This window comes from Camelus dromedarius, chromosome 2 (genome assembly GCF_036321535.1).
Source record: "Camelus dromedarius isolate mCamDro1 chromosome 2, mCamDro1.pat, whole genome shotgun sequence".
Classification (NCBI taxonomy): Eukaryota; Metazoa; Chordata; class Mammalia; order Artiodactyla; family Camelidae; genus Camelus; species Camelus dromedarius.
The window spans coordinates 58,988,610-59,010,410 of NC_087437.1; positions in this window are offsets into that span (position 1 = coordinate 58,988,610).

The following is a 21,801-nucleotide window of genomic DNA, read 5'->3' on the forward strand; positions in this document are numbered from 1 at the left end:
AATTGGAGCTCCCAGTCAGGAAGGCTAGAAAGACCCATGAAGAGACAGTTGCATCATAGCATGATCAGAGAGGTACAAACTACTTGGGGGTACAGGGGTGAGGATGCTGCTAGTTGAAGTCCAGAAAGTATTTCCCAAAGAGGTGCCCTTTTTGTTGGGGCTTGAAAAATGAATGGTTCTCCAGACAGAAGCAATGCGGAAGTACACTCCAGGCAGAGGGAGCAAAAGAGAATATCTTAGAGCAGACACAGAAAATACAAACTGTACGTTAAAATTTGATAAATTGTATGTCATCAAAATTTCAAATATCTGCTCACAAAAAAAAAATACCATCAAGAAAATAAACAGGCAAACCATAGACTAGGAGAAAATATGCATAAAACAAATATCTGACAAAGGGCCTATATGTAAAATATAGAAAGAATTCCCACCACTCAATAATAAGAAGACAAATAATCCAGTTTTTTTTAAATGACCAAAGGCTAAACAGACACTTTACAAATGAAGACATACAAATGGCCACAATAAGCACATGGGAAAGCCCTCAACATCATCAGTCACCAGAAAAATGCAAATTCTGACTACAATGAGATACCACTGCACCAAAACGGCTGAAATTAAAAACTGACAGCACCAGATGTTGGACAGGATATGGAGCAATCAGAATTCTCATACATCTCTGGGAAGAATGTTAAATGGTTCAGCCACTTTGAAAAGCTAATTGTTTCTTAAAATGTTAAACACACATCTACCCAGTGGTGTACTGGTAAATGTTTAACAACTGGCTCCCCAGAAGAAAAACAAGCCTGATTTGTAGCATCTGCTAATTTCCCTGGTATAAATTCTCTCACCGTGGCTGATTTCAAGTTGCCAATGACATCACTGGAAGCCAAGCTGGGAGTAGATGAGTATAATTGCCTCTCGGAGCCAGTACCAACCCACCCCAGCCCACCACCGCAACTACCCCCCGACCCAGCAATTCTGCTCATAGGCATTTACCTAAGGGAGATGCAAACATCCGTCTACAGAAAGTCCCATAAGAATGACTGTAGCAGCTTTTCTCATTATAGGCCAAAATTGGAAACTACCCAGATGCCCACCACAAGAAACTAGATAAATAAGCTACACTGTGTTCACATGATGGAATACTACTACTGATAAAAATGAATGATCTACCAGGACATGCCAAAACACAAGTGAATCTCAAAATAATCTATGTGAAAGAAGGCAAACGTGAGCCAAACACCCGGTATCATGGCATTTATAGGAAACCCTAGAAGAGTCAAAACCAACCAAGGGTGATAGAAATCAGACCGCGGTTGCCGAGGTAGACAGGGATTGACCAGGAAGGAAGGACCCCAGGCAGACTTTCTGGGGTGATGGGAATGTTCCAGGCCTTGATGTGCATTCGTCAAAACAGAACACTTCAGATTTGAGCATTTCACTCTTTATAAGAAAAAGATACTGGTAGCTCACAGAGAAAAAAATGTGACAATGAATATATGTATGTTCACGTATAACTGAAAAATTGTGCTCTACACTGGAATTTGACACAACATTGTAAAATGATTATAAATCAATAAAAAACGTAAAAAAAAAAAGAAAAAGAAAAAGAAAAAGATACTGCTGCTAAAAATCCTGGATTTCCCTTCCCTTGAATACTCAAGGTACCGTAAGGGGCAGAGGACCGCAGCCCAGCATGGGGGCTGCAAAACAGCTGGCTCAGCACAGGCGCCTCAGGGAGTAAATGATGTTTCTCTTATTTTCTTTTAGCAAAACTAACAAAGAAGTATTTGCTTTGCTGTGCGCTGTGGTTACTAGGTCCCCCGCCACAGGGCAGCGCGTGGGCTGGACACTGGGGCCGAGGCCGTCTGGTCTAGTCACCCCAACGGCGCGCCCTATCTTTCCCCACTCCTCCCCTGCCCCCATTTTTGAGGAATTCGTTTAAGGAACTTGCGAAGTTACTGTGCCTCTTCATTCTCAGCACTCTCATATTTTCCTCTAGCGTTCCCTCCCTCCCCCAACCTTCCACTCCTCTTCTACTTAAATACAATTACAGAGATGCATACTAATTACGTAATAGCTCAGAGCCCTCAGGAATCCCTGTCTCAAGAGTTCTACAGTAACTGAAGCCCCAACATCGTAAAGTGGTGACTAACTTGTCATCCAGTGTGTTGAGTTTGGAACCTAGTTCTGCCACCACTTAACTAGCTGTGTGATCATGGGAATGTTACTCAGACTCTCTGGTCTCAATTATCCTATTTGCCAAAGAAGGGGAATAATTCCTACCTCAGGAAGCTATCTTAGGGATAAAATGAGATAACTTGTGAAAGAGCCAGCATATTTGAGGGGCTTAATGTATGGAGCTGGTTTCTCTTTCCAGAGGTCACTGTAATTAATCCTTACTATAAACATTTCAATAATACCATTTTAAAGAGTTTGTGCAACTCCGGGTCATGCATGAGGTGCAAAGACAGGATTCCAACCCAGGTCCTCCAGCCTGCAGTCCAGACGGTGCTTCCCAGGCTGAAAAACCATCTGGCTCAGGGCACAGCAGCGGGCTCCACCCACTCAAGCTTCCACGTCAGCAATGCCAGAAAAATAGCATGAGAGGGCCAGGTGCAAGAAGGTGGAAGAGCTCTGGTCTCACACACAAAAACAGTGAAATTCCTTTCACACCCGCCTACCTCCCACTCCTTCATGAGTCTCTTACGAACCCAGTCTCCTTGACTTTTCAAAGTTTTATGAAAAGTTACTCCGAGAACTCTTGGAGACTGAATGTAAGGCACTTGTAAAACTTCATATAATACGCATGCAGGGTTTACTTCTGCTTTTCCATATTTTATTTGCACATCCTTTGCCATAACAAAACGTGCTAGTCCTTGTCTTCTGGCTCCCCACCCCTCCCACCTCCTCCACTTCCTTCTCACGGGCACTCTCTCTACTGTAAAAATGGCCGGTTCCACTGTCCACCGAAACGGCTGGGTACTCTCCTTGATTGCTTTGGTCCCCAAAGTTAATGTTTCTTTAGTCTCCTTTCTTATTTGACCTTCTTTCTTGACTACTCAATGTGCCCCAAACACAGGACTTTCCTATCTCTGTGTCTTCGCTCATTACCATCTTCCCCATACCCCTTCTTCCTCACACACTCCACATCCTTCAAAATTCAGTTCAAATGCCAGCTCTTCCACGAAGCCTTCTCTAAAGTCTCCAGTAGAAAGGATCCTTCCCTTTATCTGAGCCCCCCAGCACTTTTCTAAACCTCTTTGTTATGACACTTACCTGTCTCCCATGTAGAGTGTGAATGAATGAGATGGCCAGACTGGCAGACTGGTAAGCTGACCGGTGGATAGGTGGGTGGATGCCCAGATGGAAGCAAGGGTGGAAGGTCTATGAATTGTTGAGCAGACAGATAACAGGCTGGCAGCATTTCCTAGAGTTACACGACATCCTCATACCTGGGTGTCTGCATTATGTGAATGTGTTTACTTAGTCAACATTTATTCAACAATGTCTATGTCTCATCTATCTATCCACAATCTATGTCTGATCTTGGGGAGAGGCATTGGAAATATTTCATTCAGTCTAGATTTCAAGTCCTCTGCAGTCAATATTTACAGATGACAAAGGGACAGATAAATTTTAATTTGTCCCTAACCTGAAGCCTGATGAGTTTTTACTAGCATTCAGAAGTAGATGTCAGATTTCTTGTTTCTGTTCTTTGGGTCCCAGCTGAATGGCAGGTCAACCAGACCAACTGCTTATTTTTCTGAAGAGGAAACCACAGTCTAGAGAGGGAAAGAGAGGCTAAGACTTTGCCTGGACTCCCAACCCTAACTCCTCACTCTGTCCTTTATCCTTTAAAACATTTTTAGGGATGTTTCAAACCTTGCTGAAAAGCAGGAAGGTTTGGGAGGAAAACTAAGACTTCCGTGAAGAGAGGCACGCTTTCTCTTATTATAGATTCTATATTTAACACCAGTAGATTTGGGACCTTAAGTTTCCAAGGTGTCCTTTGTACAGTGAAGAGGAAAATGCTATGCCTCTGACTCCTTCCTGAGAGTTCTAGAAAATTCAGAGTTGTGTTTGCACAGAGAGGTCCTCTTGGACATGAAAAAGGAAAAACTGGAGACCTGCATGCTGTTGGTTCTGACTTTTCTTCTCCGTGGAATTTCTAACATCCACTAGGACTTGGCAGCGTTTTGAAGAACTCCTGGATTATCAGACCAAGAATTTACCATTCCTCTGCTCTGGCGATGTAATCACTTCCCATAAAAGTGAAGAACGAAGTACTTCGAAGTAATTAATGAAGAACGAAATACTCAGGCAAGCCTCTGGGCACTAATTTCTCTGACTTCTCTAGAGAAGGCTCTGGCTACTGTGCCCCAAAATACAACTCAACAACACTTCACAGGAAATTCTACAACTTGGACCTGAAGCTTCCAGCTCCTGCAGTTCTGTTTTTTCATTCTAACTTAATTTCTCAATGAGCATGCTGGTAAACCTTGGCTCCCTCCTTTAAAAATGACCACTATCTGCCTCAAAACTCTGCATCAAGAACTAAGGACGTAACTTAAGACCATAAATAAAGCCAGTGGCTGTTTATGGACAGTAAAAATCTTCTCTGACATTTTCTCCTGGAAAGCCCAAAAGTAAAAGGGAGAGAGTGGGAGAGAGCAGCCAGAGAATGAGGCCTGGGGTGGAGGGGTGACTCCCCCCTCCAGCGCCCAGGCAGCAGTCATGACTGGTCAGCCAACCTGAAATGCATCCTGCTTTTATACATTTCCACCAATACTCAAAATGCCAGAAGTTTCTTTTCAAATAAAAAAAAAAAAAAAAAAAAGAGTGAGGGAGGAAGAAAGAAAATCCAAACAGTGGACAAAGCCCAGGCGCCGTGGCCCCCACTTTAGCTTGTGAAGCGGCGACAATGCTGAGAAATCAATGCCCAGAACCACAAGGCAGCTTGCAGACACCTCTTGACCTTGTCACTTCCTGGGTAATTAAGAGGCACTACAGTTTCGTGTCACTGTCAGGGCCTGAATGTATCTCGATAGATAGATATATATGTTCTTAAAAGATTCTTTTTCTACAGGCTTCATCAGGATCCTGCCAAAGAAAGAGGGGAAAGAAAGGCCTTCTGTCCAGTGTGCAGTGAAAGGCAACATGAAAGGAGAAACCTAAATTTCTCAGCATGGTCTGCTCCCGACGTGGGAAAATGGCGCAGACAAGAAGAGACAGCTTGTTCACTGTGGGTTTTCCCTTCGTTCCCGTGACAGATATCTCTGTGCTGTAGGCAGCAGGGGACCCCCTTGCTCTGTTCTTCTTCAGATACCTTCAGAGGAATAATGCCAACCCCGAGGGCTCCGAGACAGGCCGCACCACCGCTCTGCTTCATGGGTTCCCAATGAGAGCAGGTTCCTTCTTTGGGCCTCAGTTTGTCCAAATGAGGGAAATTGGACTAAAGCCTCTTTGGACCCTTTTCCAGGGCGGACATTCACTGAGGTCATGAATGGTTTCTATCCCCTGATCCTGCCAAGGAAACAGGGAATCTCAGAATACTGGGAGAGCGGGAGAGAGCCATCCTACCTGTGCCTGTCAATCTCCAGCTACCCAGGCTGCTGAAACCCATAGGGAGCCCCAAGTGAGGACACTGGAGAAAGTCGTACAAACCCACCGGAGAGTTACTTTGCCAGATCTGACGGCTCTTCGGTGAGTCTGTGTTCTTGCCCAGTGGCTTGTCTGTGGGGCCCCACTTAGACGGCTGATCACAGTCTGCTTTGTATATTGATGCAAGTGGCATCTCCACCGTGGCCTGTGAGCTCCCGGACCCACGGCCCTCACTGATGATCTCCGCATCCTCCTCAGCTCCAAGCCCAGGGCCCAGCATGCAGGAGGCGTTCGGTGGATACTTATTAAGCCAATATCTAAATTTAAAGATACAGCGGGAAGGGGAGAAAGATGCTAGTAGTGCCAGGAGCCTGAGTCAATCACATCCACATAAAACTGGTTTTTATTTCAGCAAGACTCGTCACTTTACTAAATTGGAGGTAACTAGTTTTCCTCTGGAGGACAACAATCTGGTTCTATCATCTCTCTCTGCCCACCGCTAGCCCAGTGACAGGGCACACAACCAGTTAAGTTCAAGGGAAGGAATGACTATATGATGTCGCCCACTGAGGTCTTCCTCTTTGGTCAGCCAACTCTGTCCCTTGGCATAGCGGCTTGTGCATGTAGTGACTGCCCTGAAAATCCTGTCACTGTTACCCCAGAATGAGTGACATTCTTTGCATGCTGTGGCAGGAGTGTTACCTACACACGGGCTCCCAGCAGACGACAGAACACTCAGCAAGTTACATTGGCTGTCACATCAAAGATGCCCCCTTTCGCTCTTGGGATATCAAAAGCATAAACATAACAATAAATGTAAGAGGGAATTCACTTGTCTGGAGGAAAAGTACAATATAAATTACGCATTGCCGTAGCAGTAAGTTTATAACCCAGATGAAGCTTGTCATGATGTCCCCTCCGTCTGTCAGCTAGGTGCTGTGCTCTAAGGCATTCCAGCTCAACTTAAGAAAAGCTGGCTCCCAGACAAACTGGCTCCCTTTGCAGTGCCCCCTGACCCCCACCGAGGGGGGTCCCAGGTCAGTGTGCTCCATCCTAAGGAAGGGCAGCTTCTCCCCAGGTACAAAAAGATCCTTAGTACTTTGGCCTCTTGGCTACTCCTTCTGGCAGGCTTAAAGCCTTCTGCATTTGTTCTCACAGCTGCTTGAGGGGCAACAGGGACAGTATTAGCAGCCCAGGGAAAACAAGGCACAGAAAAGCAAAGCTATTTGGTCCAGTGGAATGAATACAGTGGAAGTGAGATGTAGACTTACAGGGTATCAATGTCAACAATAACAACTTGAGTCCTCAAAATATTATGGGAAGAGATGGAAGGGAGAGATCACTTAAGAAGAAAGGCAGAAGGAGAAGACAAAAAGTAGCTAACCCTTTAAAAATAGAACAGTAAAAGCTAGTGGCTGAAAAGCCACTTTCTGTACCAGGGCTATCCATAGAACATTCAGTGATGATAGAACGGCTGTATTCTGTGCGGTCCAATATGGTAGCAACTAGCCACACGTGGCTACCGGGCACTTGAAATGTAGATAACATAACTGAGAAACTGAGTTTTACATTGTATTGCATTTAGTTAACTTAAACAAATTTAAATAGCCGTCTGTGTCTGGTAGCTACCCTGTTGGACAGTGCAGTCTATGCCCATCTCCATCACTCAAAATATTACAAAATGTCAAGTATTTGGGGACTTGTAAAGCCTTAAAAAACCTGAATAAGACAATAAACAAACCAACAGAAAGGAGGAAGAGGCTTCTTAACTCTCACTTGGCATCTACTAGGGACTGTATTTTCAAAATCCACTAAGAGGGAAGGTATAGCTCGGTGGTAGAGTACGTGCCTAGCATGCATGAGGTCCTGGGTTCAACCCCGGTACCTCTATTTAAATAAATAAATAAACCTAGTTACCTCCCCAAACCAAAAAAAAAAAAAAAAAAAAAAAAATCCATTAGGGCTTTAGTGGTCATGGAGCCCACCCAAAGACAGCCCCCAGTAGGATATCCCTTCTCCCTCCCGTGGCCCCTGGCACGCATTGACCTCCATCCCTACCCCCTACCCCCAGCCATCCTAGCATTGACGATGATGCGTGGTTGTCTGAATGTGCATCGGCACCTCCACTGGTCTGTGAGCTTCCAGAGAGCAGCAACTGGGTCTCACCCATCATTAAATTCCTCCCTCCAACTCCCGGCCCAATGCCTATCACAGCAAATACTCAAAAGAGGGTTGTTTTGAACAGAATTCCCAATGTTCAGTTCAGAGGTTGTCTGCAAGCTAGACTGTGGACAAAATGTCTGTGTCCCTCAGAATTCCCTACACTGAAGCTGTCATCTCCAGTTAGGACAGTGCGTGGAAGTGGGGCCTTCGGATCAGTGTCCTATAAGATGGAGAAGCCAAAGCCCTCCTTTCTCCAGCATGTGAGGGCACAGCAAGAAGGCGGCAGCCTGGAAACCAGGAAGAGGGTTCTTGCCAGAGACAAGTCAGCGGGCACTCTAATCTTGAACTTCTCAGTCTCCAGAATTATGAGAAATAAGTGTTTATCGTTTAAGCCACCAGGTCTACGGTATTTTGTTATAGCAGCCAGATCAGACTTAAGACAGGGTCTTTGAGAAAAGCAGCTTTTGACATCAGCTTTTTCACATGCACTCATTAAAAATAAAAACACAACCAATCAGGGGGAGGGTATAGCTCAGAGGTAGAGTGCGTGCTTAGCATGCAAAAGGTCCTGGGTTGCATCCCCAGTACCGCCACTAAAACATTTAAAAATACATTAAAAAACCTAATAATCCCCCCCCAATACACACAAAAACAACAACAAAAAACACAACCAAACTGAAAATGACATTTTACCAAGCACCTCTCGTGGAGACTATAGAGCCAAGAAAGTGGGAGAAGTGAACTAAACACAGTAGTAATTATGATCGCAGGCATAAAGTGACTGGTGTAATCTGAGTGATGTAGACAGAGTCCCCAGAGACTTCAGAGGAAATAGGGATGGATTACTGTTAAAACTGGGGGCAGGAGGAGACAGAAGGGGGTGGCTTCCTGGGCAAAGTGGCATCTGAGCTAGGCCTAGAGGAATAAAGTGGATGTGCCTGTGCAGAAAGGACATTGGGATGATAATAAAAAGCAGCGGCCACAAGACAGGAAGTGGGGGGAGGGGGCCTTTGGGGGCTAGGGACTAGTCTAGCGGCTTTTATGCAGCCATGCGCTATACTGCGGCTGGAAAGAAACTCTGCTCTGGCTGAAGCAGTGAAGGTTAAGGGGTTCCCTGCCCCCACGGCTCCTTGGAGCTCAGGTTTAAAACTATAAGGAACTAGGGTATTTTGTATTCTGAGCATTGAGGCTCACCTCCACTGAAATAGATCCCCCATTTCAAGCCCCACCCCTTTCACAAGGAGTGAGGGTGGACAGCTGAACAACCAGTGTGGCCTCCCAAGTGGCCGTGGGAAGGGGTGGCTTATCTGCTCCCCCTCACTTTCTTCCGCCCGCTGTGAAATCTGCATCAGCTGGAGATACCCAAGAGATCTGTTTCCATCTGTTCTGGGCATGGCTGGTGGGAAAGCCTCGGGATCAGAGAGGGCAGCTTAGCCTATCGGCCTGACAGGGGCAGCCTGGGGTGGGGGGTGGGAGGAAGCCCGCTGCAAAGGCATGCTCAGCCAGCCCTGGGAACAGCTGCCCAGCCATGGGGCCAGGAGGCTCCCAGCTTCCCAGCCGCTCTCAAATCACCCATTTTTGTAGCCCAGTTGCTAATGATGTAATTAAGTTCATCAGAACACCATCTGTTCTGAATGATAGGGACAGGGGTAGGCTCTGAGGGAGGCCCACCAGAGTCAGGGGACTTGGGTAACTAAATGAGCAGGGCCCTTGATGTCCCCAGACTTCATCTGGCTCTAACTAGACCAGGAAGCATCCTCAGCCAAGACCCCAGGACAGGCTCGTCCACAGCTGTGCAGTGCTCTGCAAGTCCAAGGAGTTGCTGCCACTCGCTACTGCTTGCCGACACCAGCTCCCCAAAGCTCTGGGAGACTGGGCAGGGCTACACTCTTGAGCAAATGTGAGAGGAGCACCTGTCTGTTCAGGCATGTTGTCTTAGCAGTTTCCTCCGAAAGCAGGGCTGGAAACAAAGGTTCCCATACAGGTGTTCATTTGGGTAACGATCCCTCCTGGGGGCAGAAGGGAGGTCCAGGGAAGGGGGGAGAGCCAGTACAAGGATGCATGACTGAGGAAGCTTGTACCTGGGAACTAAATGCTTAATTCCTTGCAAACTCCTAAAGACCTCTGTGAAAAGCATCTCAGAATGGCTCACCTAAGAGTCCAAAGGGAAGCATTTACCTGCAGATTCCTGTGCTTCATTGGAGAAGGGTGGTCCCAGGCTGTTCCAGGATACACATCGGTTAGTGACAGTACCACACAGTAGAATGTCCCTGGACAGGAAGTGAGAGGTACATGGGATGGCCCAGGATGATTTGCAGCTGGAGCACCTCCATGCAGATGCTCAAAGCCTTTGCACACCTGGTCGCTCTACCATGGCTGCAGTAGGAGGGGCGCAAGGAGGAGTTCTCTGAAGAGCCTTGGAGGACTCTGTCTGCTTCTACCATATCTGTCCCTGGAGTCCAAGGCACAGGTTAAACCACCTGAGGCAGGTTCCTTTCTTTCTCAAAGGAAGAGCTCAAGGCATTTATGAAGTTAATTTGGGAGACTCTCTGCCCGGTCCTTGGAACCAGGAGGGGAGCCTGCCTATCCCTGAAGCTGTCCTTAGGATCTCACATCTTCCTAGCACAGGAGCCTGCTTTGCCAAGGACAGCTGAGCCCAATAAAGTCGGAAGACAGACGGTCCGAGGGTCCCAGGCAGGCCTGGGCTTCAGGGAAAGGACAGAAGAACTGAGCTCCAGTCCCAAATCAGTAATTAGCTAGCAGTGTGACCTCGAGCAGGCTACCCAATCTTTCCAAGGCTCCACATCCTTGTGTGCAGAGCAGGGCCAATATGCTAGGGATTAGAAATTCCTTTTCAACCTCCAAGAAATATCTGTTGAAGAATTACTATGTGACCACCACTCTTGTAGGCCCTGGGACTACAAGGGAACAAGGCCAAGTCCTCATCCCCATCCAGCTTCCATTCTAGTTGGCTATAACATATATAGACACTGCCTGGAACATAGTAGATGCTCAACAAATTGAAGACATCACTAGGGCTTTCAGGGCTGTAGCTCTCAAGGAAATGATACTACTCTTTAGTTACTTGCTTATTTATGCAATAGAAAATATAATCGTAACCACGACCTAATTTGATTCTCAAAACAATAATCCAGAAAGATAGGTCAGATAGCAGCCAACTCTAGGCATCTTCCCGCAGCCTCAGTGAGACCTGTGCCCAACCCAAGCACCGCCCCCCCACCCCCCCACCCCCTGCCATGAAGAGGAGGCCACCTCATGCCCAGTTTCCCTACTTTCATTAGGCAAAGGCTTGGGGCGTGAGAAACCAAAACCTAAAATATTAGAACGGCTCTTCTTTACAGCTACAGATGCAGTAAAATATTTTAAAGCCATTTTCTCACCTGGTATAAATGTTTTAACCGTATTTGTGGGGGGGGGGTGGAGTGAGGTGGGTGCATCTCTCTTTTTGCATTCAGCCAGGGCTGCCCTGCTTTAGCATGCATGTTTTCTTGTCTCTCTCCCCATGGAGCTGTGAAATCATCATCTAGTGGCAGCAAGTCCTCTAGAGGTTCTTTGCAATGACTTAGAAGCCCAGCAGGAAGCATTTGCTAATCTGTCCCCCTCCCAGCCCAAGGTCTCTCAGTGGAGGAGAATCTAGAAAGATTCCTCACCTGAAGCCTCTGGTGGCTACCCTAGGCATGACAATCTCTCCCTAAGTCTCTACTGTTACACTCAGGTTGGCAGGTGTGAGCTGCAGTCAGCTGGCCGGAGAGCACCGGGGTGACTCGGGCCAGCCTCCCACCCGCAGAGCAATAGTGAACGGTTGGTGCGCGTGCGCGAGAGCGAGGCGCATCAGGCTTTTCCCGAATCGGGTCTCCAGTTCCTGGAAGGCGAGCTCAAACCTCACGCAGCCCGAGGGTCTGGGGAGTGTTGGGGCGTGATGCACAGGGCGCTGGGCGCCCTGCTTATCTGGCGCGTGCCTCCGCTGCCCGCCCTTTCCCACACTCTTGCTTTCTGCACCACTAGGGCTCCCTCCTTCACTCAGGTCTCCCAGGCTCAGCAGGCAGTATGCCATAATTCTCAAGAAGAAAGAACACATTTTAGGGTTTGACAAGCCCAACATTTGCATGTCTGTTTTCAGAGAAATACCCATCTGGGGGGATTAAGCCTCCCCTCCCCCCCATCCAACCCAAAGTATGAAAACATTCTTGACATAACTGCCTTAAAAAGGATTTCTAAAGAGAAAAATACCACCCATACCTTGTGATTTCAGTGTCTTGGTGTAAAAAGTACAAGAAAGAAGGGGGTGGGGTGGAGAACAGAAAGGAAAAAAATATATATCTCCTTAGTCAAATGTCTCTTTAATCTTAAAGTAGGCAGTACATAGTCTCTAGTCTCAGGAAATACACGTTGGTGTATATTTCATCCTTAGGCATCATCTCTTCTCCGAGGAGCAGGGGCTGAGCTCCCCTAGGCCTAGGGGACAGGCAGGACCAGCACTAGAGGAAGGGGTGAAACCCAAGGCCCAGACCCAGAGGCACTGGCAGAGCAGGGAGCGACAGGGAGCACTCCCTGGAACATTTTACACTGGGACTTGGGCTATTCAGATATGAAAAGGCTCTGAACTGGAGAGAGAAAAGATAAATCTTACCTCATATTTGGGCCTGGCCTACTGTGAGCATATAAATTGAATTCTTCAGGGGGATTCCCGGAAAAAGGCCGAGTGGGGTGACTCATCCTAAATTTATTAGAGATTTTAGTTGAAGATGATTTCCACAAAGGCCAACTCCTCTCTGCCAGGTTAAGAAGCTGATGAAATTATAAGCAACCAGGCCCTTCTGACATGGTGGGCTTTACTGCCATTGTCCCAAAGAAGGTGAAGTTGTACCCAAGAAAGTGGTTGAGGACTGAGCAGCTGGTCCAGGGAGATGTAACAAAAGTCAATTTTAAAGTTTTGAGGGTAAAGGGAATGTGGCATTGCCCAGGATAAGAACCATCCGCTCAACAATTGAACATCTATGCTGAGCAGGACCCTGAGTTCCATGGTGATTCCTTTCAACTTCAAGAAAGCATGTTGGCCCACAAAGGCCTGGAAAGGCAATATGGAGGGAAGAACGGGAAATTTAGAAAACCCCCATGAGTTGGTTAACTGTGGAAGGGCTGGGAGACAGGACCCAGCACATGATGCTGGAGACAGGTGACCCCCACCTCCCCATACACACACAGGATGCTCAGAGACTTCCTGTGGCCTGAGCCCAGAATGGCACAGGCTGAGGCCCACACCTTTGTGTGTCAGTCAGGAGGACAGTTTCAAAATGAAGCCAAAGGGAAGGAGCCAGCAGGAAAGGACCTCTTGTCCAAGGAGTCCAGGAAGGGCTAATGGGGAGAGCTCCACCTGGCCTGGGAGAAGAGGGGGAAGACCTCACAGGACCTGTGCCCTGATGGAAGGAGCCTGCACAGAACTGCTGGGACCGGGACCAGGGGAGGCCAGGAGCAGAGGCCTCACCTGGGCCTTGGGCTGCACTGCGACATCCAGGCATGCCCTCCAGCCACTGCAGAGGGCAATAATCTAATCACTGCTGGAAAGCAGAGGGCTAGGCCAGGACCGGCCTGACAGAAGAAGCTTGAAGGGGGAAAGAGGGTGAAGGGCGCGCACTGTGAAGCCAGAGACTTGCTTTAAAGGAGAAATATTTCCTCCAGTCCCCATTAATCCTCAAATCCATAATTAGCTGCCTGAGCTAAGTGAGGTAAGAAAACTCGCCAGGAAAGAAGTCCTCCTTTCTTGGCTCTTGTCCAAAAGTGTGGCCAAAAGAACAATTGCACCCCCTTTACGTCTTCTCCCAGTAACAGATTAATTTCAAAATTCCTTCTGAGGTACACAGTAGGTGTACCATATAAGATGGTGTACTTTGGATGTCACTCCTGAATTTCTGTGTGAACATCCAGATTTCCCTCTGCAGGACCTAAGTGAGGCTGGAGGGGACGTTTGCAGGCGGCTGACAGCGATGATGTCCCAGGCAGACAGGCTCTAGGAGACAGTGGGGACTGATGTCTGGATGGGACATCTGGCCCCAATACTGCCCCCCTGGAAGGACAGCATGGAGACCCTGAGGCATTCAAGCGGAGGGCTGGGGGGGGGGGGTTAAAGCCCACTCAACACCCGGCACCATCTGCACCACCTGCCTCGCTGCCACCCTCGGCCCCGACTCGACCACCCAGTTCTGCTCCGTGCTGAACTGATTAGTCATTCATAACGCTTAAGTCATTAATTCAGGAAGGAAGCCACGCTAGCTGCCTCCTCTTCTGGCCGGGAGTTTGCTGCCGTTGCAAAACAGATGAGTAATCAGACATTCCCGGAGCCCTCGTTAAGCCCATTGCCAAGAAAGGTGTCTCGCCGCTCATTTGCTGGTGGAGAAACCACGCTACAGGACCTGAATCACACTGGGTCCCAGGGAGAACAAGGCCACACTTGCCTGAGTTCAATATTGCATCACTGAGATCAGCAACAGGAGAGGCTCACCAGGTCACTCAGCCCCACGGATCCCACCCACAGCCCCAGCCTGGCTGACCCTCTGTGGGGCATTCTGCTACTTCTGGGGTTTGGGGAGACAAACAGGCTGGGAGGGATGCTAGAGCCCACTGTCCCCATTTGATAGATGGTAAAACTGAGGCCCAGGGAGGCAGTGGCACTTGTCCAAAGTTAAATAGCTAATTAACACAGACTTTGGATAGAACTCTCATCTCTCAATTCTCTTGTTCCCACTGAACTCCAAAATTGCTCCAAGATTCATATTAAGGCTTGAATGTTAAGGAAACGCGTGAATGACAAAATAATGGAAGCCACCCAAATATCCATCAGTAGGCAAATAGTTTTAAAAATGAAATGTAGGTTAAATAATGTGAACTGCTAATCAGCCATTTAGAAAGATTGGCATGGCTCCCCATGTTCTGATATGGAGCTATCTCCCTGATACAGTTTTATAAGCAAGGAAACAAGATATAGAAACAGTCCATGGTATGCTACATTTTGGAAGAGGAGAAACACACACACATGAGTGTGCATATGTGTGGACTATCTCTGAAGGACCCACAAGAAACTGGCAACAGTGGTTGTGCCGGGGAGAGGGCCAGGGAGACAGAGTATCATGAACAAGACAGGAGGGCCTTACTTTTTTTTTTTTCTCTTACAACTTGGATTGTTTACTGTGGGCCTATGCAACCTACTTAAAAATCTAAAAATCACACCTCACCCTTGGACTTGGAGTCAGGGATCCTGATTAACCATAACACATAGTAGGTTCTCAGGAAATTCAAGCTGAATAAACAATAGACTGATGATTGGAAGATGAGTGAATGAACAGAAATGAGTCTGCTTTTTCCTGAGCTCCAAGATAATAATTAAATATACACATCACATTTTGGAAAAACACAGGAACATAGATCACAGTACTTAAGAACCAAAAGGAAGAACTAGGATTATGGTGGGCAGCTTCTCAATGGGAGAGTGGTAGGAGTCTGAGAACCGGGGCTCAAGTTCCTTGGTCAACTGAAATCTCAGAAACCTCAGTTTCCTCATCTGCAAAATGGGAATAGTTATATCTCCTTCCTGGAATTTTTGTGTGGCTCAAATGAGATCATGGATGGGAAAGCACTTCATGACTTCTAATGTTTGGAACAGGTTGAAGGACTGTGGTTACCATTGATAATACCAGTTATTTTCAGAGCCTGTGGTCACAAAGGGGCAGCAGCAGGAAGAGAATGGCTTCGTTCCTCCATGCCCTGAAACTTTCGTTCCTGGTAAGTTGTCTGGTCACTGGAGAGACCCTAAGAGGAATCACACCTTGAGCTGAATCAGCCACCACCTTGTCATTGACCCACCAGCCTCTCAGTGGGGCATGACTGATGTCCAGGGGACAGCAGAGTCTCAGGAAAGGCCCAGGCACCCTCACAGGGGGCTGCGGGGGACAAATCCAGCTCCTGCTCTGGGGGGCGGGATGAGGGGCCGCCGGCTGAGCCTGTCTGGTGGGCGTGTGGCAAGAACAGTACCTCGAGGAAGGATGGAGACTGCAGAGAAAGCAGAAGGAAAACTCCTCCACAGTGACCCGGAAAAGGTGCTGCAGGAGCTCCTAGGTCATCTCTCCAGCTCCCAGGGAGCTGCCATCCACGTGCTCCGGAGGGAACTCAGGGAAGCCCGGACGCTTGTTCCCACCCTGTGGCTGAGGCAATGGAGGCTCAGAGAGAACGGAACCATTTATGGAGACTTAGAACCAAAGACCCTGCCTGCATGCCAGCTGTATCCATCTGTGTCCACGAAAAACAGCGCCTAGTAAGCATTTAGTCAGTGTTAGTGGACTAAATGGAAGAAAGCCCCACAATGATGCTTGGAAAGGGTGGGACAGCCATCATCTCAGATACAAACATTCGTTGTCTGAGTGGAAGAAGAAAGCTAGGCAGCGCTGTGGGGACACGAGGACTTCGTGAGGAAACACCCTTCCCAGTGGAGGGCCATCCATCTGGTACATTTAGGGACCACTTATTTTGCATACGGGCCGCCTGGGGCCCAGCGTTCTGAGCTGCCCTTCACCCTTGGTCTCTCTCACACCCACTCCTGACCTTCAAGGCATCTCCCAGCTCCATCTCACCCCAGCTGTATCATGGCTGCCATATTTCCTCTGTTTCCTCCATGGGGCCCGCCCATCTCACATTATTGTGCTCGCTCGTTCATTAATTCATCCAATGTCTACTGAACACTGACATGCCAAACACGCCACTAGTATTATTTCATAGGAATGATCATTGAAAACTGCACAAAATTTGGTATGTCCCTCAGAGAAAGCCATTCCAAAGAGAGAAAAAGCCATTCCAAAAAAAAAAAAGAAATCTTAACATGAAGTCATTTCTAAGCAAACCGGGGCAGCAGTCAAAAGCTTGAGTTCTTATGAATGCGTTATTATGCCTTAATTATATTCCTCTGTCTTAAATTCTCCTTCTGTCAGCAGAATGGAATCAAGAAATGGCAACATTTTCCCATCTGATGTTTTTAAACCAGATTACAAAGGCATGGAGTTTTCATTTCACATGCATTCACTTCTGGGTCTTGGGTCTTTTTTTTTTCTTTTTCTTTTTCTTTTTCTTTTTTCCTCAAAGCAGATAAATGAGGTTCTAAACTTCAGATAATAAGGCTTAACAGTGAGGTGCTCTTTAAAAAGTGAATCATTTCTCAGTTCTCCTTTGCTAATCGCTCTTGGTAACATTAATTATGAGTTTGTGCAGCGTGCCCCAAGGCGAGCTCTGCTTTCCCAGGACAATTAAAGTTACTTAATTATTAAAAACTGTGTGTGCTGCTGCCCAGAGAGAAAAAGGCAGCCGGGCCTGGCTCCCACAGCCCCCCGCAGGAGTGACCGGACACTCTGTGGGAACCCAGCTCCTCTCCCTCCCCATTGTCACTCTTTCAATATAATCTAGGAAAATCCCCTCCGTGCCTGGCCCGGCCCTCCCACCCGAGCAGGAGTGATTTAGAGGCTGGCTCCTCACCGCCTCGGGGCTGGACTCCAGCTTCCCCAGGCCAGTGGCCTGGGGCTGGGAGGCCCAGCGAGATGACAGGGCCTCCACCTGGCGATTCAGGCCGGAGCAAGGCCCTTCTGACTGAAAGGCTTGGAAAACACTGAGCCCTTGGTTCTGAATGGGTTCCTCCTGAGCCCATTCTCCCTCAGGAGCAGGAGGGGGGCCATGGCCAGGCGGCATCAGCAGCAGACGTTACCAAGAGCAAATGCTCATTTGTAACAGCCTGCTTCCTGATGGTTCTTGGTGGTAGGAGTGAAGAAATTGGAGGTGGTCCTACTTCTGTCATTCCTGCCTCCTGAGTCTTGGCTTCAGAGTCCGAGCATCCTGCCATCTCTAGAGCCTCCGACTCCTGATGCTTTGATGAGTGTAACGCTTACCTAGAAAGGAAACTCAAATTTTCCATTTTACCTCCTATTTTCATTCATTCATTCTGCAAGCACCCAGCCTGTGCCACGCCCCATTCTAGCTCTGGAGACAGAGCAGAGGATGAAGCCTAGAGGGATTCCTGCCCTCCCGGAGGCAACATTCTCAGATTCTTGTCACTGTCTTGCACACAGGAGGAAACCTAGACCCGGAAGGAAGGAGGCTGGTCCTAGAGTCTCCCAGGAAGTCGCTGACTCAGGCAGGGACCCAGTCCTCCTGACCCCCAGCCTGGGAGCTTTCAACAGGCTACTCATCTGTTTCTACCTTTACTTTGCCCCCTCCTAATCTATTTAGTTCCTTCCCATCCCCAGCTCTCCCCTGGGCTCCAAGTCTCCAGGGAAATCTAGTCCAGTGAAATATGCTGCCCGTGAATGCGAGCACATACATTTTAAAATTCTAGTAGCCACATTTTAAAAAATATACTTTAAGATGAAATTTAATGGTAGATTTTGTTTACCCCATGTATTCAAAAACGATAATTTTCATTTGAAATCATCTGAAAATAATTCATAAGATCTTCCACATTTTTTAAATTAAATCTTCAAAATCCAGTGAGTATTTGACATTTAGAGCACATCTCAATTTGGATGGCCATGTATCAGGGGCTCAATAGCCACATGGGGCCAGGTTCACTGTCCTGAACAGCACAGGTGTAAGGTCCCTCCCATCTCTATCGCCCCTCATTACTCAGTACAATCCAGGGACAGGAGTGAGCGGTTCATGCATACAGCATGGCAGGGGAAGGCTGGAGCATGGCTCCTTAGATACGGGGTTTAGGGGGGCATCTTCCCCAGGACACTGGTACTGTGGAATACTATGTAGCCAAGAAAAAGCCCAAAGATACTTTTATGGATTCTTATGGAAAGAGCACAAAGATATGTCATTAAGTGAAAAAGGCAAGATACAAACAGTGCATATGGAATTCCACCACTGCATGGGGATACATGTGGTTGGTTGGATATGCACAGGCCACCCGTAGAAGGATTCATAAGAACTAAAAACATCAGAAGGGAGAACCGGATGAGTGGAAGACATGGGTGGGGACTTTCGCCTCATGTGTGTTTTCAGTTTGAATTTTGGAATATGTGGATGTGCTACTTACTCAAAACTTAAAATAAAAACTCTTCAATTAATGGGCACACGTGGAGCACATGAGCCTGCCCAGCACAGCTCTTGTCCCCCTACCCCATGTGGTGCATCAGGAGGGGCGAGTACAGGTCTCTGGTGTTACTGCTGCCCCACAATAGGAAGAGGGAGGCTTGGCGAAGGCCCAGTGCAGGAAGGCATGATATCAAGTGATTTTAAAAGGCTCTTTTGTTTCTGGAAAGGCAACAGCTTCCACTCCGCATCCCTGCCCCCTTTCCCAGACCGCTGTCTCTGGGATCCCTTCACCACCTGCTGCAAGAGCATCACTCTTCCCCCGGAAGAGCTCATGGCCTGAGGTGGGAGGGGAGGGCGGCGCTGGCTGGGAAGGGGTGGCATCTTCTCTTCCCAAAGGAATTCACTCCCAGATGTCATTTCCAGAGGCATGATGCCACCCTGCCAGCTGCCCTCTAGATCCTGGCATCTCCAGCCTGCATATGACACAGAGCGATGGAACTAAGAAAAGAGAGCAGGAGCCTGTGAGTGCACATGTGAGTCCATGTGCACAGCTGGAGTCCATGCTCCAGCGTTCATTCACTCATTCATTCATCCTGTCAACAAACATAGCTGGGCATCTCCTCTTTTTCAGTCGCTGTGCTAGACCCTTGGGGTAAAGCAGGAACAAGACCACTGAGACCCTGCCCTCTTGGAGCTTCCAGTCCAGTGGGAGACATAGGTACTAAATTAAAAATAATCCACTCCTATCTATTGTCATATGTGAAAGGAAAATTGCACGAAATCAGGGCACACAAGCTCATCTAGGTGGCTGCGGAAGGTGGGCTCACGAACTGGCATTTACTTGACTCTAAGAAGTTTATAAATAAAGAGATAAGATGTGACCTGTAGGCTTACATGGATAGGGGTCCCACTATTAATCTGCTCTGTGTTCTTAAATAAACCGCATCCTCTTTTCAAAGAAATTTTTATTTGAAAATAAATTAAAAATTTCAAAAAAGTGTAAAAATAAAATCAATACAAGAGCATCTGTATGTTTTTTAGCCAGATGATTCACTCTGGTTACATTTCTCCCCATTTACTTTATCAGTTGTTCTCTCTCTCTCTCTCTGTGCGTGCACGCACACGCACACACACACACACACACACACACACACACACACAATTTCTTTCTGAACAATTTGAGGGCACCTTCCATACATCATGGCTCTTAACGACTGAATACCTCAGAACCCCATGCCCTTTCTGAGCTCAACCTGCTCAGCTCCAGTGTGGGAAGGGAACTCTGTCCCCTCTCTTCTCCCAGAGCGGTGACAAAGAGCACAATTGAGCCCGCACGAGCATATCTTGGCATGTGGAGCAAAATCACTGTCATCTTTTTGCTAAGCCCTTCTTGGCAATCAGAAATGAAATTCAAAGTGTTTTCCCAGAGACATGCCCAGGGTCTCAGTTCCTCCAAAAGACAGCCTGCTCTTCAGCGGCCTGGGGTGTGGGTTTTTTGGAGGGAGGGTCTTAGGGGGTCAGCTGTGCTGCCCTGGCGAGGGCAGCTCTGGCTGGCCGGCTCTCCACACTGCTCAGGGGAAGCTTCTCAAGGCAACCGTGGCTGACACAGCCGCTGCTCCCCCGCCCCAGGGAAGGGCTCCTTCTTGATGAAATGGAACTGAGCCAGGGCAGAAACCCTCTCCCAGCCGGGCAGCCCTGCATTCAGAAGCACAATAGCGTTGGTCCTCTCAGCGGGTTTGGAGAGCCATTCCCTTAATGAGAACGATAAATTCACAAGAAAAGACTGGTTGCCAAGCACAAACCGGGGAAGTGCTCTCCGGGCCCCGGAGCATGGGACACGCAGAATCCACAGCTGGACAGGGACCAGTCTCAGACCTACTGAGTCAGAACATCTGGGCTCCGAGCCTGGCAAACTATATTTTTAAAAGCTTCCCAGGTGAAGAGCAGTCATTTTAGCAACCACTGGCCTAGAGACCCTCTGAGATTCTTCCAAGCCTGAGGTCCTTCGATGGTGGGAAAAGAGACCTAGAGGTAGAAGCTACGCAGACTCAGTGAAGGGGCACCAGGAATGAACTTCCGTCTCTCCAGAGCAGAAAACTCTCAGGGCCTTTGCTGGCAGCTCATGAGTCTCGGAAGGGAACCCAGCACAGCCAAGCCTCAGTGTGTGTGCAGAGATGTCATCAGCATCTCTCCTCCTTGGTTTCCGCAGACCATCCCTGATGCAGGCAGAGTTCTGTCCTTGAAACAGGCTCTCCCTGAGCAGGGGGTGAGAGGCAGAAGAAATGCACTGAAGCGGTTGAGTTCTGCTCTGGCAGCGATGGGGGCCACTCGCTGGGGCACAGCTGTGGGCAAGGCCAGGTGCGGTGGGCAGCCTCCGGGTGAGCCCGAGGGCCCAGCTGCCCACCGCAGTCAGGGAGCAGTGCCGGGTCTTGACTCATTCAGTGCCTCTCAGCAGCAGGCCCGGGACTTCCCCCTCTGGCCGCCCTGCAGCTTCTCCCCCTGCTCTGGATGGCTGGCTTATTTTCTTTTCCTCCAGTTACCCACACCCCACGATGGGGTCACTCTGCCCCACACTGGAGGCTTCTTCTTGAGTTTCTAGGCAAACACAGGGACCCTGGGGCCCAGCAACTTTATCCCTCCCATCATTAAACACTGGACTCCCAGGAGGCCAAAAATTGTGTCAGAGTTGGCTCCTTCCTCCGCTGCCCCAGCCCTCAGCCCTTCCGGAGGCAGAGAGCAGGCATTAAGGACTCAAGAGGGAGGGATGAAGGGAGGGAGGGAGGGAGGCAGGGAGGCTGCAGTAAATCTGCAGTGAAATCCAGTTCTTAATTGACGCACTGCATCAGATCTCTCCCCAAGGTCTGTTCCAGGAACGTCCCTCAATCAAACCCAGTTCAGAATGACTTCCCCTCCCACCCCCATCACTCTAGGACTTCTCTTGTG